Source organism: Triturus cristatus, chromosome 6, assembly GCF_964204655.1.
Source record: "Triturus cristatus chromosome 6, aTriCri1.1, whole genome shotgun sequence".
Taxonomy (NCBI): Eukaryota; Metazoa; Chordata; class Amphibia; order Caudata; family Salamandridae; genus Triturus; species Triturus cristatus.
In genome coordinates, this window is record NC_140589.1 from 1,694,913,434 (window position 1) to 1,694,940,920 (window position 27,487).

The 27,487-nt window shown below is 44.1% G+C and overlaps 1 protein-coding gene across 1 annotated transcript in view; it reads right to left on the reverse strand.

Annotated features, from left to right (window-relative positions):
- The window catches only part of PTPN14 (protein tyrosine phosphatase non-receptor type 14), a 375,359-nt gene extending 350,676 nt beyond the window's left edge, over window positions 1-24,683 (reverse strand). Inside the window, exon 1 of the mRNA XM_085612914.1 lies at window positions 24,409-24,683. The gene's annotated coding sequence lies outside the window, so the exon portion shown is untranslated. The remainder of the gene's footprint in view (window positions 1-24,408) is intronic.
- Window positions 24,684-27,487: the final 2,804 nt, after the last annotated feature.

Here is a 27,487-nt window from a genome sequence, read left to right on the forward strand (position 1 = left end):
CTGATTATCTTAACTTACATTTATTTTCATATGTCGTTACCTGAAGGAGAAAGACCGAAAAAAGTTACAGAATATTTTGGATTTTTTAACCATGCTTTCGACCCCGCACCAGACGCACTCACCTTGTTCCCAATGCGCGCACCATCACATTTCCCATACTTTGTTTTTAATGCACTTCGACCACTGCTTCCAAAAGCATGTGCCGAGGGCACGATTACATAAAACCCCTTTGCGCAGAAAATAAAGGCGCACGTGGGGGTCTTATGTTTTTCAAGAGCACATGACCACCGATTCTGCTCTCGAGCACTGAACTTTAAATATTGCGTTCCTGCGGGATGAAACAGAACGCGCAGGACACGTTTTATGGGCATGTCTAGACAGCGCTGTTTACGCCACGTGCCTGCAGCTTGCAAAACTGTGGCAACAGGCAGCCCGCACTGTCAACACAATGTACAGATTCACAGGGCGCGAGCAACTTGCAGATTCCTTTACAGGACAAAACCCGGTTAGCCGGTAGCTGGTCGTGTACTGGTACTTACAGTCTGACTGGTACCTACAGTCTGACGTACGCTGCCCGGCCTGCCAGCTGAAAGACGGCCAAGGAGCTTACATTGGAATGAAACATCGCCATATTAGGGCAAACACAAACCCGTCCCAGCAGGACAGGCTCTCCGAATATGTGGGTACCGGAGAGAGCCATCTCAATATCAACACCACCGAGAAAGGGAACATCCAGAGGTAATCCACAGAAGGCACTCATTCTGGTTTACAACCTGTGTAAATGTAGGCGATTAACAATGTAAATCCAAAGCGTGTTACTGAGAGAACACATAAAAAAGCCCCAAACACCATGTCTGCCACATAGGTGGCCTCTCACCCCGCTTGTTCCTTTGCATTTGTGCAGCTATGATGGAAAGTCTGCGTGGCTTCCACATGTTGGTGGCCACTAGAGCGTCTCACGAAATGGCATAGTCTGTGGCAATCTTACTGTGGCTAGTGTATGTGTGCAATCTCGTTCTAAGTAGTGTGCCACAATACGGGCAATAGGTTCTAGAACTATGTACATTCCTGCATGTGTGCAACACAGCTCAGAATAACGTTTGAGAAGGTGTGCAATAAATCCAGTTATGGCATCGTGGGATTTGCGCATGAAGTACTCCAATGACAAAATATGCACATTCAGTAATGCCCACATCAACCCCAGCACACAGGCTGTAACTTCAGCAGCAGGCCTTACACGCCTGCAAACAATCCTAAGAAGTCCCAACAAAGGACCAGAGTGCCCCGCAACACCCAGAGAGGTACTAGCTCCAAGAACATCACCAGCATTCCAGTAACAACTCCCAGACCAACCGTCACAGGGCTGAGCAGGACAGAGCTGTGTAGCATCCTTAAAACCACTGCAGAAGAGGCTCAGCCATGTCCACCAGAAGGCCCAGGCAAAAACAACAGTTGATGGACAGAATGCAGAACAATGTCATACATTTACCCCAGTACAGAGATCTGGGCCTAAATCCATTGTTTTTTGCTCACCGTGCCGTTCCAGTTTGAACCTAGCCATATGCAAATCAGTCTTGACCCTGTGCCACATGGGAGCAGTCCAGCCCGAACTGCCAAGCCAGGTCCTCCCTGGACTGGAAACAAGCATCCTAGGACCGGTTTCGGGGTTTCACCCCTCTTCAGCCAGGATAGCTTGATTCCAGTGGCATGGAGAGCACGGGACCCACGTCTGGGCATACCCTTCCCACTCGGGGTGGCAAATGCAAAAACAACAAGGCACAGGGTCAATACTGATTTGCATATGGCCAGGTTTAAACTGGGGTGGCATGGTGAGCAAAAGAATGATGGATTTAACCCAGATCTGTTGACTGGGGGAGAATGTTTTGATTTGTTCTGCATTCCGTCCATCAATTGTGTATCTTTTGCTTTCTCGCCCTAAGTGCACCGGGTATGCCTAGACGTAGGTCACGGGCTCACTGTGCCACTGGAATCAAGCTATCTTGGCTGAAGAGGGGTGAAACCCCGAAACCAGTCCTAGGATGCTTGTTTCCGGTCCAGGGAGGACCTGGCTTGGCCGTTCGGACTGGACTGTTCCCAGGAGGCACAGGGTCAAGACTGATTTGCATATGACCAGGTCTAAACTGGGGTGGCATGGTGAGCAAAAGAATGATGGATTTAACCCAGATCTCTTGACTGGGGGTGAATGTTTTGATTTGTTCTGCATTCCGTCCATCAATTGTGTGTCTTTTGCCACCAGAAGGCCCAGATCATTCTCAATGTGCATGAAGCAAGTCACAGCGTAGTCCCAAAAAACAACCAAAGTAGTCTCGGTAGGCCGTCAAAAAGGCAAACACCAATCCTATACGGCATGCAGTAGTTCTAGGAGCAATGCTACAGTGCTCCAATGCCCTTCTTGCGACACTTCCACAGTCCACGCTCCATGGCCCTCATGCCTTCAAACCCTTCTAGCATAACCCTTGTACAACTCTGTCCATCAGCTTGTGTTTCAACTCGTCCTTGAAGAGCTGACGGTGGCTACAGGGGAGGAAATGAGAGATCCCCAGCTCCACTTTCATTCATCTCACTCCTCATAATTAGATTGTGATCGGTTGGTGAAAGATAGGGCCCATAATCATTTTTGAAGACTAGATACTATATTGATGGAACATATTTGAGCAAAAACACCAAATATCTCAGTGCTTGCCAAAATAAAATAAAAAAACATCAAATATTAACACTTAGTTTATCAGGGCACGTTTCCTTTGCTAAAGTTGGAATCTGTAACCAGCATACAAGTTTCAAACATATCACAAAGTTAACTCATTCACTTGTCTTCTACCAACACATCCTCCAAATTGTCCCAATCTCCGCTCTTTTTGCCCCCACAGTCTCATGCCCATTTATCACCACTCCCACTCGACATAAGACAGGGATCAGGAAAGAGATACATTGGTGCTATTTACCTAAAAGACCCCTCTCACTCTGAACAACAGACTGCAGACATTCTAACCCACCACCCAACAAGTGGCAGTGCCAGAGGAAGGACCTCTTGGAGGCTTTGTCTCCTTTGTCCTCACTTCACTGTCTAGGTCTCCTCCCGCATGCATCCAGATACACTTCCACTGTCTAGGAATATAGCATCGCCTCCAACTTGTGCATAGAAACAAGCCCCGGGCGTTCAAAATGAAACCCACACTCTGCTTCGCTTGTACATCCGATGCATATACTACAATAGCCACATACACAAATGTTCACAACATACACTTGGAAAGGACTAGGTGACAAAACAGGGTATAACTCTGACTTCACATTGGTGAGACACTCCCAGCCAGTGCCAAATAACTCATATTTAGTGAGCGAGTGTAAAAGTCCTTTAATTTACAGAATAGAGAGGGAAGATTTTTAATTGGGACCTTTGTTTTTTTTTTTTTGCGCCAACTGCCCATGTGCAGCGTACAGAGCCTGTACCGAGGTGAGGGTACTCCACATTATGTTTAAAAGAGCTGTCCTAGGTTTGGCATACAACAGGATTTGGCTCTTAATATTTAAATGATGTGTGCACTCGGACTCCCATGTTTGAGCGGTCTGCCGTGATTATGGAGCACTATGTATAATGCTGTTTCTTCCTACAGCAGACATTCCCTTTTTGCTTGCTATCTCAGAAAGCCTTCTCCCACTATACTCCTAAATCCCTGCATGAAAAATTGGCTCAGAAGTACTTTTTCTTCAGTGACACTCTTCTTACCTTACATCCTCTGCATACCTTCCATTTATCATTCCCGCCTTAATCTTTCTTACTGTAAATCTGCAATTAGCTGATACCTCAATTCATAGATCATAACCTCTCTTCTTCAAACCCCTATCCCTGTAACCTAATATTACCTAACCTCCGCTAGCCTTTCCATCTCACCAACCATTCACCTGAAACCACATAGCCCCCCACTAATGAGCTCACCTGCCTGGTATTAAAATATCATAAAGTAACAAGTAAATGTATGCAATTCTTTATTGAGAGCACATGACTAATTGCAATAACCACTAACCCTGGGTTATGAAGTAGCATGCTACTTGAATTAAACCGCTTCAACGCCTCGTCAGGGGTAGTAGGCGCTATATAAATCCAGTCACAATTACAAAGCAGCCCAACTGGAAACATGCCAATGGCATACAGGCTAGTCTGGTTCCGAAGCACAATCTTGGACATCTGACCACTCATGTCCATTTTTGGTAGTTCTCTCTCCAGTCACAAGTCTATCCCATAATGCCCTCCATTATCACACACACCCATGCACATATTGCTCACCCACTTAATGGAGTGCTACGTGAACCTAAATGTTCTTCACAATCCAACACTGAGAATGAACACCCTCTCTGCCAGTCTCATTCCTAGTTTGCCTGTGGTCTCACCAACAGGCTGGAGTCCACTTTGCCCATCTAGGCCTTCATTCACCCTTTGCTCTTCCCTACAATCTCATGCACGTGTTGACCTCTGATCTAGGCATATGGCCATCTGAACTTTTCCCTCCAGCCCTTTGTGCCATCTCCAACGCGCTACGTGCTGATGTTAAGGTCCTGACAACTCAACAATTGACCCACCTTCAGATTACAGAATTTAAAACTTCCAAACTTTCAATAGTGGCCCCCAAGAGCGGTGGGGCTGAATTTGAAAATAATCTGGAAAGCAGATAATGCGCAGGGCCAGAAGGGCGGTATTTGTGGAAAGCGACAAGGGCGGTAAAAATAAAAAAAACTTTAGGGTGCATTGTTGATACAATAACTCTTAAGTTATACCTTTATAAAGGTCATTCCAGTATTTCCAAAACATTGCTCCATAAGGCAAGCGAAGAGTTTGTCACTTTGAAATCTGATAGCTGCCCCCCTTCCCGGCCCACTGACCACCCCTCCCGCCTCCGGCTCGCAATCTAAAATAAGTACAGCGGTGTCCGACTTCTTATTTATGGGCACCTGAGTGCATGAACTGGATAGATGTGGTCGCATGTAATGACACTCGCAGGAAATGGGCACAGCCATGCAGAGCGGGCGAGCAGAGTTACGAGCCCGCCATTAACATCCATCCATCCATCCATCAGCAGCTCGGTGGACGATCACACGTCCTGCGACGCTTTGAACTGTGCAGGGGGCGTGCGTCACCTCACCAGGGGGCACAGACTACTACACAAACGTGTGCATGCTGTCCGTCATTCTGCACTCCTGAGAGTCACACACTACCCACACAAACGTGTGCATGTTGTCCGTCATTCTGCACTCCTGAGAGTCACACACTACCCACACAAACGTGTGCATGTTGTCCGTCATTCTGCACTCCTGAGAGTCACACACTACCCACACAAACGTGTGCATGTTGTCCGTCATTTTGAGACTCATGTCGAGTTACCGAACACAAAAACACAAGCATAATGCAGATTACTTTATTACGGTTTACAAACTCAGGAAAAACGGACGTATGCTCACTTGGAATGCAGCACATTTACTCCGGAAGGAATGTAGGAGGTTTGATCAGCCTGTGGTGAGCCCAGAGGACGCATTCCCGTCCCACCTCTGCATCACAGAGGGCGCCTGGCCTCCACAGCCATCCCTCCCGCCGCTGCAGACGGGCACAAAGGCTCCACTTGTCCACTGGAAGCTGGGCCAAGACAAGGACGGGTCAGACAGAAGGTGCCTGGCACACACCGAGATAACAGCTAATCTTACAAGGGTTGAAAGTATGCGAACTATTTCATTTTGGAAGACGACTAAAAGCACAAATCAAGCGTGAGTGAAGATGATTCACTCAGGGGATGAAAGAATCAAGGTCCATGGAATGAAACAAGCTGGTATTTTCCCCGCCCCCTATGTATCAGAAAAGGCGGTGGAAACAAAACACCGATAGAATCAATAATAGCACATGGAGGTCATATTAAAACAAGTAATTAACGATGAACCAATCAAAGAGTCAATTTTCTGTTAACCGTGAACCACTTGGGCTAAATTTGCAACACTTGACCTATAGATGACCCAGAAACTTAATAGCAGACAAAAGGTGGGGACGTGCTTCACAAAAGTATTTACCAAGGATAATGCAGTGGCAAATACAAAACGAATGCACCTTCCTCACCACAGCAATCACCATACTGTCAAGGAAGGTGAAGGTTTATTGCCTTTGGTGCGGTCTATCCCACCTCAAGTGTGAAATCCTCACATGCATGCTGTAAGGTGGAGAGGGGCAAACCAAACGGCAGTTTCGCTCCTTGTTGTAGATACAGCAGGTCTTTAAGTGGGCCGGGTCCTGCCGGTGTTCAGCACCAGAAGTTCTAAAAAAGCAGGTGCTGAGACTGGTCTCTATCCGACTCTCGATGTTTGCCCTCACCCTCGGGGTAAAAAAATAAAATCTTTTCTCTGCACCAGTACCACCCATCACTGCCTTTGAGGTAACTTAAAAGAGACTCGTTAAGCTCTTTCACAGTCCCATCATTTCAGAATGGAAGCATTTTGAATACTCTATACATCGAAGTCATAGTTGTTGCTTATTTATCTTACACAACTAACAAACATTGGTTAAGACAATAGCCCTGACGTGTTATAGGTGTAATGTTACTTGTTGTATTATATATCTTTGTGCAATGACAGAAACAGCAAAGTTACACGTGCATGATAAACAAGTAGGTTACAATCCTGTACTGTGGGTCGTTGTCTTTCAATAAAGAAGCTGTCCTCTTGAACTGTGTGCGAGAGGTGCAAGAGAATGGAAAGCCATGAGAAGAAAAGCAGTCAAATGCAGACACAGACACAAGCAGCATCCAGAACCAGCGCTTAAATGGACTCTTCTTTGTAGCGACGCCAGAAGGCATCTCCTGCACCCCTCTAAAGGTCTGAAATAGAAATGGACGAAATACTAACTTTGGGTATGTTATCTCTACCTTTACTCCTATCTTTTCCCCTATCACCCCTTCTCATTTCCCCTTACGGTGACAGTGGAAAGGGGGCAGTCAAGCATACATCAACCGAAGAGATACTGTAACCAACTTCGCCAGCTCAGGCTGCCCTGTAACGACAAAGCGATGACTATTACATGTTATATGTTTGTAAAAAAGCAATAAAAACTATTACCAGTCGTGCGGCACACTGAAATAAAAAAATTAAAAAAAAAAAAAAGAAATAGAAATACCCGCATTTGCACAGCTACCTCCGGAGAGGGGTCCCGGCGCTGGGGGCCGTCAGGAAGATTAAGCGAGCTATTGCCCAGAGTCACAAGGTGCTGGGGTAACCTGCAGCTGGTGCCAGGGATCGAACCGTGAGCCCCCGTGTTCCGGAGTCAGCCGCCCTCGCCGCTGCACCACACCTCTTCCGTCCTAGGCACATCCCAGTTCCCACATGCTAAAGGCTTGCCGTGTACAAAGGCCATGATGTGAACAGGAAATTGATCCAAAAGTTCGTTTTATACAGAAGTAAGATGTTCGTAGGAAGATATGTCAACTTGTAGGTATTTATTTTGTCGAAATTAACATAGTTTTACAGCAAATATTTTACTCAGAGATAGGAAAGATTCTGATGAACCTGTCAAATATAGTGTTTTAAGGAATATATGTATTTTCCATTGCACTGGGACACCTTTTGTATCGATTTGTGTTAAAATGCAAGAGCTTGATAATGCTTGTACTGATGAGAAGACGAAGTGATAGGTGGGGCAGTTGATTTAAAGTCAGCCACTGGTAATTACCCGGACCGTACCCCAGTCTACAGTTTGCCTGCCATGCCACCTCAGCCAGGAACCAGCCACATGCAAATCAGGCTGTCTTCCTCAAACAGGAAACATCGAACCAGAACTGCCAGACCAGGTCCACTCTGAATGGGAACACAAGCAACCTGTGGCCTACTTAAGCCTCATCAGTGCAGTACAGTGTGGCACAGTTAGCATGAAGCCCACATCTGGGGATACGCATCACATGTGGAGCGCTACACTGAGCCGGGGCAAAAGGTGATAGATGAATTCTTGAATTTATCTCAACCACTGTTAGAGCACACATAGCGATTGCATGTAAATCACAGGTGTGGGCTAATTCATGGTTACCACCAAACTTTGTTCTCAAATTAAATCAAGACTCAAGAGGCCAAAGACCTCCAAGTGTATAATACCCTGAAATCTCTAATTATACGTTCAAACATCTCTTCCACCATTGTTGAGTCACAAGTTTCTCAAATGATTCATGGCATCACAGGCACAAGTTTTTACGAAAATAGACACAAATAAAAATCATATGAAATTTATGAAAAGTTAATTTAATCCATTTGTTAGCTACAAAAGTAGGAGATGGTAGGTGTTCGAGATCATAAACTAAATCTACAAACCCTGTCAAAAATATAAAGATTATTGCACAGAACATTTAAGCTTAACACTACAGTAAAATACTTCTTGACGGTAGTTACCAGAAACCAGCATATTAGGTTGTGAAAATCCCCGTGGTTTACTAAAAGAAATAACTAATTTTATAGAAATTGAACAAGAACACTAAGTGCCTCAGTGGACACAAAAAATATATTTGACAAACATTTAGATGCAACATGACTAGTAAACATCACATGCTAAACATGTTCAACAAATGTGAATCTTAATAAGTATAACAAGAACAAAAACTGGCAGTTCTAGCAAGTGACTGAGCAACACTGAAGTACATTTAACTGCAGTGATCCGGGCAAAGCACTACAGTTCAAAAACTCCATGTGCACAGCCATGATGAAATATCTCAGTAGTTTAGATGACGACATCCTAATTACACTAGACATCATGGGGACCTTGGATACCGTGGACATTCCACTCAACTTGTCTAACTTTTTCTATCAAAGCTGTAGTACCTACCTCAACCTCATTTTATTCATAAACCCATCACTAAGCACAACTGGGTCAACATCTATTGAAAACTGCTAGTATCAAAATTTGGTCCCACAAGGCTCTCCATTCCCACATTTCCTTTAAAACGTTCATCTGATCCCTTCTCTCACTTACACTTTCACAGTGTTTAGCCTCACTCATATGTGAACAACACCAGATGGAAAAACAAAGCGGATGAAAACGTGCAATCCAAGTGATAATAGACAGCCTACACCACTTTGAAATATATTTAACCAACATCCCACTAAAAATACACTGACCAAAAACTGAAATAAGGGTTCTCAAAACAAATAACTGGTACCGAACAGAGGCCGTCTGCTCACTAGCCTCCCTCATTCAAGGCATCCATCCCATTGGTCTCAAAAGGTAAAACGTTTGTGACCATCATTGACAAAAATCTCACAAAACAATACAGGAACAGTTAAGTCACGTCCCTTCCAATCATGTCTCTTCCAACTAAAGCTCTTTAGCTTTTTACTAAGAGTGGGATTTTTTGTAATGCTCTTTAAAACATGAGCATAATCAGACATTAGTGAAGACAGGGCGGTCTAGAGATGGGTCTTCTTGCAAAGTATGCTCTATGAAACAACAGGAAATGGAAAGAAACATGAACACTTCTCAGACATTGCAGCAGTTTACATTTAGAGATTGTTTCCAGTTTTCCTGTGGTGGTCACCTGCTGTACCACAGCAATTATCAATGTATTAACCTGGAACTGGTCCAGTCTCGATGGATGGCTATTCCTATCGGGTACTGAGGTCTTGTTGGAGCCTTACCGAAATACTACTGAGAAGCAGTAAATGGAGGATCCTGATAGAGAGCACGTCGAAAAATATATTATTGGCCCCATCGCTTTTACTAGGCACATTAACATGAGCAGGTAGGTTTTTGAAAGTCAGGGATTTATGTAGACAACAGGGGTGGCTGTTTGGTGGTACGTTGATACAGTGGAAGCAATTGGATAGCATCTGGATAGAAGACCAGAAACCAGGTGTATCTCGCCCAAATACACATTAAGAGCAAGAACAACACTCACAACAGAAAAAATGTAATGTAACTCCAAAGTGTGTATCAAAGCGCCAACCATGTCTCAAGGACAACGAAGCAACAGAGCATGTTATCCTAGGCAGGGTGGGAAAGAGACAGGGCTCTTGAGCGCAAGGTTAGTTTAGAACCATACAGAGAGGAGAGGTTTCATCTGGAGGTGATCTGGATTGCCTGGTAAGATAATATCAGCATATTGCAGTTCATTAGAATGGCAGCATCTCTACATCTCTCTCTCAATGGTGTGAACAGATAGAAAGGCAGATCCATTGCCTCAAACATCAGCAACAGTGCTATTTACTAAGGCTCTGCACAGGTGCTCTATGGTGCAGATCATTGCTCTCTTATTATTATGGAATCCCAAGAGCAGTGCAAAACTGCGCCCAGATAACCCTCAGTAAAAATAAACCAGTGCATAGTAACTGCATGAAAAAGAAACTGAATTGTTTATAATCACATCGCTTCAGGCCTAGAGTCTAACCACGAGCACAGGAAGAATGTCAAACAATGACCATAAGCAAGACCATATGCTTGACCAACCCTATTCAACTTATATCTTGCCGATGTACCTGAAACTCTAACCTGGATACAGCGATTTCTTGCAATTTGAAGGGATATGAGGTTTTGCTGCTGATATATGCAAAGGATTTAACATTTTTTGACCAAACTCATGTCTGTTTTAAAAAGTTGCAATTTAGTTACATACTTAAACTCAAGATGGGGAAAAAGACAAACGGTGCATAATTAGAACCTAAACGGCCAACAGAAGAGCAAACCAAGTCCTGTAGTTATTTATGGACGATACAAAATGTAATTCTAAATTGGATCCAACAAATCAATTCACTGAAATGTAAAATCCAGACTGTAAGATCAGGCCTACAACTATCTAATCAATAATATGGTGGTCACTACCCTACAATTACTAAAAGCTTCTGCAGCATATGGTGCACTTGTGTATCTAGGTGTAGGAGATGTAAGAACAGATCCGTTACAATGCGAGGTATTCGGTATGGAGTTGTTTCACCCTGAAAACTCTACTGAGATTCCAATTGGGCCATGGGCCTAATTGCAAACAAAAAAGGCGCTATACTGCTGGTTTAGAGCAATGTCGTCCAAGGGCGGGCTTGATCTGGAAAGAAAACGAATAACCTAATAGTAAACATTTAAAAAGTCCTGTTGGATTCATATAAAACATGAAATTCAGTTTAATCTGGAAATACGTAAACATGGCGTCTCTCTACCTACAAAACAGACTAGGGAGCTACTCTTGGCTCAAATGTTATTGTTATGTTATTTACATTCCTAAAGCGGAACGGTTACCCGGGGGTGTCCTGGCGCTGGTAGCTAACTCTTCTGAGATCAGGATTACAGGGAAATTGTCAGTGGAAGATTCTATAGGTTGAATAGCCAAGTTTTTAGTTATTTCCTGAATTCGAGGAGGTAAGTGGAGTTCCTCAGATTCCAAGGAATTTCCTTCCAGGCCTGGCTGCGCATGTGATGAACCTTCTTCTCCCCCCCCCCCCCCCACATAGCTTTCTTAGTGGGTGGTACGCTCGCTAGTTTGGCTCTTAGTGAGCGCAAAGTTCTTTTGGGAGTGTACCATTGAAGCCAGCGTTTCAAATATTCAGGACTTAGGCCATGTAGAGCCTTGAAGACTGTGCATAAGGACTTGAAACGCACCCGGTTCCTGATAGGCAGCCAGTGTAGTCTTTTAATTTCCCTGGCGACCGAGAAAAATGTGGAAGTACCGGTCACAAGTTTTGCTGCCGCGTTTTGCAGGATCTGCAGTTTATTTAGGTGCCGCTCTTGAATATTCAAGTAGAGCCCATTGCAGTAATCCAGCCGTGATAAAATGAGTGATGAGACGACAGTCTGTAAACTGTCTTCTGGCAGGAATGGTTTAACCTTTATTATCAGTTTAAGAGAGTGAAAAGTGGCTGAGGTTGTGGTATTTATCTGATCCCCGAAGTTCAGTCTATCATCCACTAGAACACCCAGGTTTTTTGCCTTCCTCGTGGGTTTAGGGAGGGCACCCAGTTGTACCGGCCACCAGTCCGGGGTCATAACAATAACATAACAAGAAGCTCTAGCTTTCATAGTGGTTTGGGCGAGCTGTCTAGGATATGTTTGTACCTTTAAGAGCTAGATATGAAGGGTATATCCACAACAATATATTATGTCTCCAATGCACACTAGGGTTCGAACTTGGCCCATGAAATTTCTAAAATGACTAATTCCACTCCCTACTCTGTGTCTCTGGTAAGACGACTACATAAATAAACAGTTTCACCTATGCAGTTCGGGGACATAGGCCTACTAGGTTTGTGCCCAAGACTACCTGATTTACGAAAAAAAAATTCTTTAAAAGGAAAACACAGATGAGAATGGTATAAGATTTGTAGATATAGCCTTAAATGTGTCACAAGGGAGATTCTAACATGATGTGCAATGCATTAAATAGATCTATGCAACATTGCATAAAAAGATAAGAGCAGGTGTTCAGTAATATGGGTCAGCAACATCGAAGCAATACTGCTTAAAATGATCACCGTGTATTGTATAGTTTACTTTCTGAATTGTCATTGTACTAATACTCTGAAGCGAGTTTTAAGTAACATATTGGTGGCAGATAGTGATTAAAACCTTTTTAGGTCGAGCCTGGGCAGCGCATGCACTGCTCTGCGAGACATGCTGTATTCAGGTAGGGACTTGAAGCTCTGCGCACTCCCCGCCCATATTTTTCATGGCTTGTGTCCTTGTCCACTGTAAACTGTGGCTTTTCATTGGTCAGAAGGCTTAGTAGTCCATCCTTAGTACCGCCTTGTCTCATTTTGTAACCTCCCATGACGACACCCCCTTTTACTTGTGTTGTTACTCGGTAGGCTTTAATTACAGCCTCCAAGCACTATTTTCTCAAATAGCTTTGATCTGCCTGCTGTTGCAGGCAGGACACACACTCTTCTAACGCCAACTTATTTAAAATGCAATAGGCCTCGCATTTGCTAGAGTTTAAGCTATTTACAATGCCAATAGCTCAAACTCTCGTAAATGCGAGACCTACTGCATTGCAAATGCTTGGTCATTTTTTTTGCTAGGGCTTAGAGTCCACCTCTAGAGACTCTCTGTGACAGGAGCTTAAATTATGCCTGTTTTAAAGTGCTACACGTATGCTAAACCTCCTAAAACAATGACACAGTTTATGTTGCATTAATAAATCTTGACCATATATATAACTGAATAAAGAAACAACTGGATGAGGTGTAATCACACCTAGGCAGGTGTAGGCAATAACAACAAGTGGGCACCAGTAATCAAATAGGGCCTGAACAAATCTCCGAGCAGCAAACTGACAGCAACTCACACATTTCGTCCAGTTAATTGAAGGTACCATGGATGTCACATTCGTAACCTACGCCAAGTTGACTATTCTCAGCATGCAAGCATGAACAGGCGTTTCTAGACCTTTGGGCAAAATTAAAGTGCGGGACGAGGGGACAATTTCATTTGCCAACGTGGACAGCAATTGTATTTAAAGAAAGTCAGTGACAGAAAAGGGACACACGTTAAAGGTAGCCAACACCTGGCCTTGGTGGAAACCTCTTGCTTAAAAACATTTAACAACGAAGGGTTTTGCCGCGTTCATACAAAGGGTGAAATGGATAGAATGCTCAAAGCAGGATGTCGCACACAGCTAGTAAATCAGGTCCTTCGGGCTTGGCAGTGAAAAACTGCGAATAACTGGGGCAATGCTGTGCCCGCCGCTGTAAAATATCAGAGAGAAGGATGCTCTTGGCAGGCATTTTACAGATTTCTGGACTTCCCAGGTCGGATAAGGAAAGTGCTCTGAGGGTTCAGTGAGGGCTGGAATGAGAAGACAGTGGTTAAAGCCCCCCTCGCTCCCAAGGAAAGCAATACTTTATTAAAGCAGACTGAATAGAAGTGTTCCAACACAAACCAGGGTTCTGCTCACTCACAGGGCAGCAGTGAAAGTGCCTTATCCCTTCTCCCACTACTGCTTAAACTTACATATTATGAAGGTAAATGGATTTAAGAGCTGGAGAGCGTGTTCACTATACAAGACTATATATTCGGTGACAAAATGATGTACAAAATGAAACCAGTCGCAGCTGCACACAGTGTAACATTGTGATCTGGTGCAAGCAAGTTTTATGTGCGTCTTAAGGTCATGAAACATCTCCGTAAATCAAGCCCAAAGGCATTCTCTGATCACCATCGTCAGCACAGGTTTGAAAACCTGATACATAGGGTAACGAAAGAGAGTCCTATTTTTCCGCATCTAGGCGCATGGGACATTGGATTCCTCATACATGGTCACGACAGCATGGTTTCCCGTTGTACACATTTTTGCAGGGTCTGAGGGGAACTTTATCCCTACTTGCTGTTTATTAAGTCGATCTTCTTGGACAACAAAGCGACAAGTTCACACTGTGGCCAAAACTGTAGGACTTGAATCTTTCTTGGCTGTAACAGGAACCTAGCACGCGCTCTCCTCGGAGGGGGCAGGTAGCTTCACAACTTCTAAGGCAAGTATTAACGACCTGACAGGAGCGGGTCTGTAATAATGGGAAGAGGTCACGTGAGATGTCTGTAGACGAGAAATGATACGGGAGCGAGGTGAGAGTGTCAACAACAGAAAGGACACAGTCTCAAGGCGCATCTCTGTAATGATGAAATACAACACCCTTATGCCTACCGGACTACGAGGAAAGGCTGGCCCAGAGGCCCCGGAGTGCAGCATCCTTCAGGTGCTTAGAAAACACTTGCCACTCCAGTTTGGACCCAGCCACGTACAGATAAGTCTTGACCCTGCTCCTCAAGGGAGCAGTCCAGCCCAAGCTGCCGGGCCAGGCCCTTCCCAGACCGGAGAACACGCATCCTGGGACCGGTTCCAGGGTATCACCCCTGATCAGCCAGGTTAGCTTGAATGTATTGATTTATTTTGAAAGTTTTATATAGCGCGAACATGACCCTTGAGGATATCAAATTTGGTGGTGTGCTCACTGGATTCAAGCTAGCCTGGCTGATCAAGCATTAAATAACCTTTGGCTGCACCAGTATCCTGTATTTTTCTTGACTGTGATATTATTGATGTTATTTGTCTCCGCTCTGAAACCCGCACTGGTCATGTTCGCGCTATATAAAACTTTCAAAATAAATAAAGTAAAAATAAATAAATAAATAAAGCACTACTTCCTCAGGCTAGGGTGCTTTTATTGTTGTGAATTATACACAGCCTTTCTGTCTATCTTGTGAGTTCTCTTTATCACCACAGATTATCGTTTTCCGGCATCCCGATCTACGGGCCCCAATCTTTTGAGAGGCCCGCAACAACGCATCAAAATAATATTGATTTCATCTTGAAAGAAAATTATAAATCAAGCTTTCTTAAATTGTTTCCAAAAGGGGAAAAATGAATCAAAGAAACGAAAACTTTACATTAAAGACTCTATAAAGAAAATACTGTATTAATGTAATGTACCCATGGAATATTTAAAGTTTTGTTGGTTTATTAAAATTAAAATATAAATATATTTTTGTTTAATAACATTAATAATTGTTAATGTTGAGTTTGGTGTAAACAATTGGTTTACTAAAATTGTTGGTTTTTAAAATGAAAAAAAGTATTAGGAGATAATTTGCAAGGGGGCCCCCCGAAATCTCGACTGCCTAGAGGTCTCCATGGGGTTTAATCCGGCACTGGTGAATCTAATCGGGGTCCAGAAACAGAGGTATGTCAACATGTGCACAGTTGTATGTGTACTGTACATGTATCGCTCTGCCTCCCCGGCTCCAACATAATGGAAGGTGCATAAATAAGAGAAGCGAGTCAAGATCAGGAAAGGAAATAAACCAGATGACTGGAGATATACGTTTATTTTCCACACAAACTCTTCGTGTGGGGCGACCGTTTGGTCTGATCTACAACATCTTGATCAAATGTTTAATCTGTGTATCTCTTCAGAACAAGACGTAAATATGTCTTCACCTTTCATTTACCAGGCAGAAGAGCAGAGCAGCCTCTACCGGTGTAACACAGGGAATCCAAAACACACCTAAAGTCAGAAAAACATAAAAATGGCTGTCTCACCACAATATCTCACAGAACGGCGGAGCTTTGGTGCGGTGCTTTAAGCAAACAGAAGTAAAAACGCTTTCAGAGCTCGCTCATAGATCTGCCCCGCATGGACAGCATCCATGCCAGATCAAAGCACATAACAGGCGGGAGGGTAACGCACAAATCACCCACGAACGTGCACGCGCGCGCCAGGTGCATTGTTCACAGCCCAAAGGCCGCACCAGTTCAAACACAGACTATTCAAATAAACAACAAAGCAGGCAGACTGGCAGGGGCTCAGACCTGTGATCCACCGTGCCACAAATGGATCTGCTCATTGCAGTCACTCACATCCATTCACCCAAATAAAGAACAGAATCTGTCCCAAAAAGGTACTTTGACAATAAAGCAGTTTCGAACAGCAACTAAAGGAGAACTGCAGACTGACCAGTGATGCCAGCAAACACCAGCAAGGTGTCTGTAGACATATACCTATCATATAGTATAAAGATAAGCAATCCTTCCACTTATCAATGTGTCACTCACTATACACTCGTGTGGCCCATGACTAATATATTCGCCCACAGCCCAGGCACTAAGACGTCTGAAGGCTCAATTAGGAAAGTCTGCAAAATAGGGACCCTTTTTGCATCTAAAGCAGTAGGGTGAAGGATCACTCCACATCTGTGTGCACATTTACAAATCTTTGGAATGAAGAGGGATTTAAGAGTACTGGTCGAAAGATGCCACAGTCACTCTTTTCCCAGGGTACCCCAGGGCATAGCTGTGCAGCAGGGTGACGACCTCACCCTAGGTCATTGCGGACATGGTCTCCAGCCCTGAACGTTTCTCACACAAATCACTGATTTCAGGTGGATTAGTCTAACTAGTACAAAGGTAGCGAAACAAGACAACAACACCAATAATCCATTAGGACATCACACAAGTCCAGGACTGGAAACAGAGTCTGTAATGACCTGGAGAGAGGTGGTCACCTTAGTAAACAGTGTGCAGCACGTGAAAACGTCTAGCACGAGGGTAATTGTAAAAAATAAATTTCCACAGGAAATCCCTGGGCAGAATCTGTTTCTCCCACATCTCAACCCATTTTGTTCATTTCCCTTACGCACCCTGGAAACAGATTTAATTCCATCTCTGCCAACAATAAATCTGTGACCGTGTCGAGAGTGGAAATAACCCACGAAACGTGTGTGCTGCTGCAAACGGATACCTATGTGTGTGTTCAAAAACCTCTCGCCGTGGGAAGCCCACTCTGGCCCAATGGTAACATACTGGCTCACACCAAGATACACCTGCAAGAAAACCTTTTTTACGAGTGCAAAACCACAATTTGTGAATGGCATCATAAAAAACGATTTGTGCATGTGTGGTGAACTTCCATGTACAAATGTCTTGAAAATCTGGCCCACCAACTCTTCCTGGCTGCACGAGTATTGACAAAAGATGCCTTTATTTGTTTATTGACATGTCTGAAGGGATGAAGATGGTCTTATACAACACGTGCAACCAATTAAACAAACTCAGAGTTACAATTCTCAAAGCATCTAGGCAGAAATGAGCAACAGCACTTCCAATCAGTACCCCAGGAATAGCGGTGGCACAACCTGAACATCACCAGTTGCTAGGGTGCTGCTACTAGAAGCAGAAATAACAAAAGAAAATTGGCCAGGGAGCCCTCAATAAGGAGTCCAAAAAATCTCATACAGTGACAATAGTTGATTTTCAAGTTCTTTAATGTAGAATTTCTAAAAAAAAAAAAAAAACACAAGATACAGTCACCCCGATTCATTCTGAAGAGAAATTCTTCAGGGCAAAATTGCTCCTATAAGGTCCACAATAATCAGTTTCCATACATCTCCATGTAACTCCACTTTCTCCCATACTCATACCCATATTCGGTGAGTTAACTCTGGCACTGGCATCTTTTTGGGATCTGCAGGTCATGAGTTTGAATAGCAGCAAAGCCCACTCAACCCATGGATGCTTATAAGTTCATTAGCATTACAATGATCACTTTTAATGCAGATACCAGTGTGCAAAGTAACTACTGCCTAGTAGCAGTGATCCCTAAGCATTAAACGGGGACGTGTCCAAAAAAGGAGGTGGTTTCTGGCACATATGCCAGAGAAAAGGCAGGCAGAGACTGTGTATACCTGCAAAGGGCTCAGCAGCATAAAGTGCTATGCAAATAAACAGTTATTAACCGCATTCTTGTAGCTTTACCTGGCAGGGCACCAGGCTTGCTCTCACCGAAGAGAGTACAAGTTGCTTGCAACAGCATAAGCACAAAAAGACAACAGCGGACCGTAGGGAAAAAACAAAACAAGATAACTCAAAAAGGGGCAGAGGTAAAATATCAACCTAGCCCTGTGATTGGATAAATAAAACTTGGTGCATTCACATTTTGTATGGCATTTTAGAATACTTGGGTCAGAACTCAAAACTACCTGAACAGCAAGGCTTCATTTCATGAGAAACACTCGTTGGCACGCCAGCTAAGACAGGTAACATCGAGGAACTCAGCTGTGCACTGCAGCGGAGTGGACATAATATGTTTCGCTAAATGCCTGGGCACAGAGCTTTTCTGAGCTATCACGCATGGCACGTGGAATTGGATTATAAACGTCTCCTAAAGGACAAGGGCTATTTACGGCCCGAAGAGACTTATAGGGTCAGCCTTTTTCTGCACTAGCTGAACTCTCTTCGCCTACACTAATTTAGCTCTGCTTAGAGGCTATTCTAGTAATCCAATCACACTGAGAAAACTCCTGCGAAACGGCCTCTATTAAACTACTTTCCTGACCTCAAATAATGGTAGCAATGCAATCCCTTCCAATATATTAACTGTCCCCCAGATAACTATGATCTATGAACCATAGTTGACCTTTACAAGTTAATACTGATGAAACCTTTGCACCTTAAACTTTCTCCAGTGGCCAATATGTGTCTCGCCCAAAATTGTTACTGAAATCCACTAAGTCATATGTTAATCTTGAACGCCCATTTCTTCCCACATTTCAACTATGCATGCAGGCCAGATAAATACACATTGCAGACCCAATAATCACAAAATTATTTTTTTAGAAAGAATTTGTAGGAACCATTGCGTTTTGCTTAGATACGCTTATCCATATTCAAAAGAATTTAAGAGTTGGCACGTTTTGTTTTAAATATCCTTGGTTATTCAGTTTACTTGTTTTGTCAATAACCAATGTTATCATTATTTTTGCTGATTCTTTAGTTTCCTTTACAATATATATGCTCTATGCGCATAAAGACCCTAAGTCAGGCAATAAATGAGAATTGTCACTGGCTGTTGGTACACGGACACCAGTTGGAGCAGCTTAACGGTCTGAACACTGAACATGCTTGATTCAATAATACGCAATATGTTCCTCACTGTTCACACGAAAAATATTTCACAGAAATAAAAACAAAAATGATCTAGAGAAGAAACAGTTTTGCTAAGATAGCAGCTTCACCATGTAGCTGTATGTAATGTGTAAACAACTTGAAAGCAAAGGACAGTGGACCAAACACGAATTGCAGCACCTGTACCGTAAATCACCTATACAGTAATAATAATGGAACGCGAGCTAATAAATCAAAACGGGCCCCCTGCCCAAGAGCACCTCCCCACTAAAGGGGATACAACACAAACAACCACAAATATGGTTCAGCACCACAATCCATCAACAGAAAGAGAATCAAGATCAGTAATTATACAGGGATAGTAAAGGCGAATCAGATTCTTGTTGTTTCGTTCTTCTGCTTTTATTATTTCATTTAATCAATAAAAGGTGTTTTTTCTCATCGGCCGACGCGTTTCGGCCTGTTGACTTAGGACTTCTTCAGGGCACAGTAGTGGAACACCAGCTACAATGGATTCAAAGAATGTTAATGTCCATATGACTGGAGCAATTTTATATGTAGATCTTATTACTACCAAGTGGTTTCTATTAAGAATATTTTCAAGAAATCCAAAACGAATAAAGTATGAAGATGTCTGATAAACATCTACAATGGCACTTTGTTATCCGAGGGTGAAACTGGCTTGATAACCATATTCTTAGGAAAATGTATAGCCAAAAAATTCCATTAGGAACATATGACAATGGGCAAGCAGTGTCCAATTCAACTTATACTTAAAGCAGACACTGTCTCCCGTCCGATCATCCAAAACCGTGTAAACAACTTGTCTAATAATCCAAATTGAGTGAAGGTAGGGGCAGCACCAACCCATCAACGAAATTGACTTCACACTTCAGCTTCACTCTCAATGATGTCACTCATTCTGCTGCCCATCACTCCGACTGCCTATTTTGAATGACTAAACTTTTACTAGGTCTCCCATGCAAGCATCACCAACACCACTCAAACAACACGTTGGATTAGAGCCAGCTTTCAGCAGAATGGTAACACGTGCATTTTTACATCTTTTCCAAAAGACAGCAATATAGTGTATCAGAGATAGGCAGAAGATGCCTCTTCAGGGGTAGTAAGCGCAATATAAATGCAATTACAATACAATAGTGGCTCAACGACTTTGCCTTTTTCTTTTTGATTACAAGTATACGGCGAGATTTACTTTTGATGTCTCTTTGACCTCCAGTCTACTGCAGTTTGCCTTCCAAGCAGCTCATAAATCTTTATAATGGGCACCTTTCAATAAACAGTGTCCTTAGCCAGTAAAGGGCCTTTCAAGGTACTGCATTATGATGGGTATTGTGAAATCTGCATTGGTCCCACATGCAGAGAGTGGAAGCATGCCAACGCTTTTGATATTTTTAACAATGAATTGCAACTGAGCACCAGGGAATACTGTAATAATCTGTATACTGTTCTGATTTGCCACCAGCTCTCTGGCCTTGTGCTGTGCAAACTGTTCTAATCTACACCCAAGTTCGACCTACGTATTGCTTTCTGAACCACCACTTGCTCATCTGTCTCCTGCACCTGACACATCCAGTGTACGGACTCATTCCACACCAAGGTACAGCCTGGATAGCTATCTGTGAATTGCTCTATGTCCCTACTGCAAAATTACTTGTCTCCTTCTACAACTGGGTGCAGTGCTTAATTTGAGCCAGTGCTTTCCGGTGCTGGGCACCGGCACCTAACAGTTTTAAGTATGTTATTGACAGTTTACCACATGGTGGCGCAGCTCATCTAATTTAGAGATGAGCAGAACAACGGTTGTTTAAGAATACAATATACATTAAAATAGTGCTAATACCTGCCTCCCCAGCCATTCCTTTAGCTTTGGGAACCTGGAATAATCTGAACTGTCGCATTTACATGCGAGAGAGATGGTCAGTAGTTGTTTTGGCAATGTGTGGTGCAAGCCTCAGTGGCCTCCTGGTCAGAGCCTTGGCAAGTAATAGTTTACTAAGTAAGCACTGACTGGGTGTGTACACTCTCTCCAGGCCTGGGTTTCCCCAAATACCATCCGTGATTGGCCACTTTCTTGCTTTTAGTCTTCATCCATCCTTTATCCTGTTAGCCATCCTTAGGTCAGCCTCGTTATTAGTAATGTGGGGCCCAGAATCGCCATTTGTGACAAGCCTTCAGTTAAGCAAATCAAGATTTCTTAAGTATTGTGTACCTATCTGAATACCCCTGGTCCTCCTCCCACAAAGCACATACCCACTTCCTCACACAAACATATCCAACCTCAATACAGCCCCTCAAACCCTGTCCCTTAATCTTAGCTGTACTTGTGGCTCATTGGGCCACAATTGGTGCGCATCTCTGGCCTTTATGAATGTCAAAATGGCAACATTTCAAACAAGCTAGGATCCTTTATACACCTACCCCCACTGCTGCATTAGACTGACTACCCAATACCCTTGTACACCATTTCTGCTTCTTATATATGTTTTAATATATGCCAGCTGGAAAATATGACACTCAATCACCCCCACCAATCTTACTGACTAAGCTACGCCGGTGCAAATCTGGGGATGCTGTATCCTGAAGGCTTAGAACAAGGGTCTCCAACATTTTCTGTAGTAAGAGCTACTTGTGTTCAATGGAAATCCTCCCAAACTACGAATATTATTAGAGATACAGTAGTAACTACAATTGACAAGATTATATTAGTGGCCACCATAAGCAAGATTAGTACCAGTGATCACCTCTGTGATTCAGGTTCGGTTGCTAGAAGTAATGTAAAACATACTTTGGCAATGTGGAATGCCTCTACATTGGTAATATCTAACAGCCATGGCTGAAATGCCCCTAGCACTAAGTTAATAATATTAGTAATAGTCTACCCAACATCATTTGCTATTTATCAGCTTTAAATATATTTTTGAAATTCTGCCATTTTTTCCCCCAAACAACAGTTTATAAATTCTGAAAATGCAAACATTTGTTTCAAATGCACGCTTTTGAATTATGGTTGAACATATATTCAATCAACCAATCAAAAGCTTCTAATTTAAATGTGGTGAACACAGGAGAGCTACTTATATGTAGCTGGTGAGCTACCAGTAGCTCACCAGCTACTAGTTGGAGAAGCCTGGCTTAGATGTACTGAAACCCCTTCTCCAGTTTCAGAAAAAAACCTAATCAAACCCCCCCCCCCCCCCGAGGATGTCAAAAACTCACGTCTGCTTATCTGTTGTGCTTTTCGTTGTTATGAAAATAGATACTTAAGAGAATAGAAGACCAATTCACTGTAGTACAATCTGTGTCAAAACATGACAAAAAATCAAAATAAAACAGCATATATAAAATGTCTGCCAAGTAGCCAGGTGAGACCTGCTTAGAATTAGCAAGAGTTATACACAGTCAAGGAGAATGTCACCTCTATATTCTCACAAAATTCAAGTGTAGAACAGCGCCCTGGCATAAAATGACTCAAGCACCTTCCTTCCTGGAAAAAACAGTGGATGTACAAGTCATAACGTGTCCCTGTTCACGTGCTTTCTTGAGGTTATGAATATAATGCTGGGGTGGATGTCAACAGGCAGGTAGTAGTGTGTTCCCAACAACCTCCCTCTGCATCCTAAGTAACAATCAAACCTAACACAAGCAACAACAACCGTCTAAGGCAGAGGGGATAAGGCCTAACTTAAGAGAAGCCTCTCTAGATTCACGGCTGGGTTTGTATCGCAACATCACGGCTAACTTGATTAATCAGAATAAATGCATAAATCAATGCCTCAAATGGGTTGGAGCAGGGATCATGTAAAAATGTCCATAAGTTTATTCCCAAACTTATAAGTTGAATGTTCTTTTGGATATTTTATACTGGACAGAAAAGCAAAAGTATCATTCATTGGGTGAGGCGGTTTTGTTTAAGATATAAAACATTGCGCTGGCATTTAAAAATTCAAAACACTTTATATTTCCATTTATCCACAGAATACATGGTTTAAAATATGGTTACATGTGTCCTTTTGCTAGACAAGTGGGCATAGTTTCGAACAATCGACGTCTGGTTGGAACGTGCTGTCTAAATTTACTAGCACACAAGAATCAGGCATCCGACTGGGCCATGTACCCCTTCTCTGACAGGAACGAACGCAGGAAGGTATGGCGGGATGTTTACAGCAGAGCACGTGCTAATACCGTGACAGAATAAAAACATTAAAACGCCTTCTGTCGCAGCAATGCAACTGCGCATAGGAGGACGGCTGCAGTGGGCAGTACAAACGGACTATTTGCCATGATGACAGTATATACGTACAGGTACACACGCTGAGCCAACCTGCTGCAAACACAAGACGAACAGGCAAATGAGAAAAGCAGATTTCCATAACTCAAGCGTCCCCTCGGGTGACGAGTCCAATCGGCATTTTACACTCCATTAACACAAGAGCCTGTAATTCCTCATTCAGTACCTTGCATTTAAAGGTGATGTTGAAACAACATTTAAATACGAGCCCAATAAAACCCAACGTTTAAGAGACTTAGGCCCCTATACTCTCGGGGTTGTTTTAGGAAGAGTTCTAAAATGAAGAAACTACAAAACAAAACGTTAAGGTGCGTCACTACTGCTCCTGCAAAGGCTCGGCATGGGCAGTGCACAAACGTTGTCTGCAGTGCTCGTAGAATAAAATGCAATATAAAACCAGCTCGAGCTAGTTGGTAGTGCCAAGAACTGAGCGAAACCCCGGGACACTCCTGCAGCAGTGAGGTGTTCAGATGTCTGACACCAGTAAGTGTAGATGTATACCCTGCTGCAGGACGGGTTTCACAGATCTCCTCTGGAGCCCTCCCTGCTGCCCAGCGAGGGGACACTCAGAGTCCCAAACAAAGAGACAGGTGGACCCTACACACCCGGCAGCGGAGGGTGGTTCTCAAACAACAATTACAGCTTCATACCAACGCTGAAAAAAGCTGCCACTGGTGCGAATAAAGCGGGGCTTACCTGTTTGAATGAAGCTGCCCTTACATTCCACCTCCTAAACAAACACTGCTCTTGCGGCGGAGGAAGCCTTCTGCCGGGTTTAAATGTCCCGTCCTCGCAAGCACCAGGAGACCCCAAGCCAAGGAGCCCCACGGCTACGCTGCACAGCGCCGTCCACAGGAAGCGCAAGCACTACTTTGTGTCCCGAGCCCCAGCGCGCACAACGAACCCGGACGCCTCCGCCCGGCGCAGTCAAACTTGCCGAAGTTCGGCGCTGCTTGGACGGTGGAGGGGGTGTGCTCCTGGCTCGCAATGGGCGGGCGGACGGACTGCAGGCGGTCCGTGGGCGGGGCTACGCTCCACAGGCCACGCCCCCTGCGGTCCTAGTGTGTGTTTCCCGGGTGTTCCAGGAGGAGGGTTCTTCCCGTGACGTCACGGCCGGGGAATGCCCGGAATGTGTGGCGGCGGCTCGCCTCTGCCGTCGGGACTTGGGTTTCAAAGAGGGAGAAGGGAGCGGACTGCAAGGAGCCTGGCCACCACGCAGCTGGAGTTTCAAACTCGGAGCACTATCAGATGGGCAGTGTGTTTCAGTTTTATACCATTCTTTTAAACTAAGCGAGCGCAAAACGTATTTCCTTTTTTACCAATTGAAAAAATGTTATTGATATTTTGGATACTTTCAATCCCCGTTTAAATTACCTTTGACTCTAATGCAAGCAATAACCGCATTCGTTATGTTTTGCGGATGGTGTGGTGTTGGGAGTTTCTAAAACCCATGGAGCGAGGGTGTTTAGCAAGAATAACACAACATAACGTGTATTTGTAAAGCGCACGTTGGGAGATAAGGGTGGGGGGAGCAAGCCGACACAAGACCACTTTCTGTGTGTGAAAAAGGCCGCTTTATTGAAACAGGTGCATATCACAATTTTCAACCCTTGGCAACTGCCTTCCAAAACTAAGAACCTCACTATACAAGAATTTCCTGCCCCTTGTTCTTCCCCCTCACCCCTACGATCCCCACATCAGATCCCTCCCATCCCACGAAATACAACATAACATTCCATAACCATACTCTTACCCAATCCTACACAATGTAGCATTTCCAAATCCTAAACTCCCTTGACACTAATCCCTACCTGCCTTTGTGCTACTGTAACTAACCAACCTCTAATCCAGGGGTCTCCAACGAGTAGCTCGGGAGCCAGGGCCGGACTGGGAACCAAAACCGGCCCTGGCTAAGTGCTCGGGTGGCCCCCCGGGGCTTGGGGGTGCCGCCGAACTCTTTGCCAGGGCCGGTTTTCGGCCGATTATTTTGTTACAGGGCCGATTTTGCAGCTATGCTGCAAAAACGGCCCTGTTATAAAAACGGCCCCCAGGGGCCCAAAACCGGCCCCCACCCGTGCGGTGCACCGGGGGATTGCCCGGTGCCCGCTACGGCCAGTCCGGCCCTGTCGGGAGCTACTGGTAGCTCGCCAGTACCCTCAAAGTAGCTCTCAGAGGTGAAGTCATTCCCAGTATCTCATTCAGAGAGTCTATGCGGAGACTTTAAGCATATTCAACAAGCATTGGCATAGCCAATAGGTCTCACTTTTGGGACCTTATAAGTGTTTAGTTATGCAACTGTTGCATGGCTAAACACTTATAAGGTCCCAAAGGCGAGACCTATTGGCTATGCCAATGCTTGTTTTAAGTTGATGTCAGTAATTCTGTGTACCCACAACACAGGAAAGGTGGAGAAGGAACACCATTAAGCGCCGCATTGGGATATGTGGAGAACCCAAGAAACCACCTATGAGGATACAAATTCCTGTTAGATGTGCACCAGCCGACTCCCACCCATCCAAGAGGGGTGAGTTTTGGTATAAGAAATGTGGCCGGGCTTGTGTGGGATGGGACATTGTGTACCATGTATTGCTGCTTGCTGAGCACTTAATCCCCATCATGAAAGGGTTCACCTGGAGGGGTTGTTGTGCAAGAATTACTCTTCTTTCTGAACGGAGAGAAGAGGCGTCTTCATCACCTTTCCATTTCATGCCCAGAATGGGACATGCAGAGCATTTTAAATTCGTAGACACTGTTAAAGGCTGAAAAAGAGGAAGCTTCAGCCAGTGCTCCGTGCCTTATTCTCTTCAAAAAGACCATAGATGGAAATACACCTGTCAACTCAACCATAAAGAAGGTAAATCTGCTTGCAAAGACAAGCAGTGAGTTTATCTGCAACTGGAGTATTTTGCTCAGTGGGAAGGAAAATATGGGCGCAGGACATGCATTTCTGCCTGAATCTTAACCAGGAATACGATCCACCAATTCCTTGGGACCAGTACATTTAGGAGCAATTATATGACCTGTTGCATATTTATAGTAACCAAGCAAGCAGTCAGGGCCAGATAGATGGTTCATACATCCTTCACTTCCTTATGCCAGTGACTACATCTGTGAGGAGGGTAGCGAGCAGGAATTCAACAGAAGAAAGTATACTGGATCTGGCAATTGGGACCCACTTATCAGAAAAGCAGTAACAGAGATGAAATACCAGAGTCGCACAAGAGGTGCACATACCAGGAACAGTACCAAATGTCCACACATGTACTTGCTCCTTGGCTGTCCTTTCTGGACTCCCAAATTAGCTAGTCTCCCAATATGACCCTGAGACGCGACCATAGCTGTTGTACAGGAATCACCAGTTAAGCATGGACAATGGCAATATATCCCCTCACACCTTATAGAAACTGAGCAGCTGAACATGCGAAAAAAGCAACGAGAAGCATTTCCTTTTGAAGACGCAAGCATCCAGTGACACAGCTTTATGATGTCCAGACAAACCCCTTTCAGAATGGCATCGAACTTTGAATCATTGCTGAGCCGGGGCAGAAAAACCTCTGGTGTTTGATAAAGGAAGTTTACGCTTGGTGATGGCCATAAACGGAAGCTTCCTGCTCATGCGAAGACAGAACAAGACTGAGGCGCAAAAGTGAAAGCAGGCTGGCTGGCGAGTGGTGTGCGATGTGCGCGCACCATGACGAGAGAGGAAAGCCATATGGCGCCTCTGCTCGTCATTGTGCGCGTAACCGCACGCCCGTCGCCAGTGCACGCGCCAGTG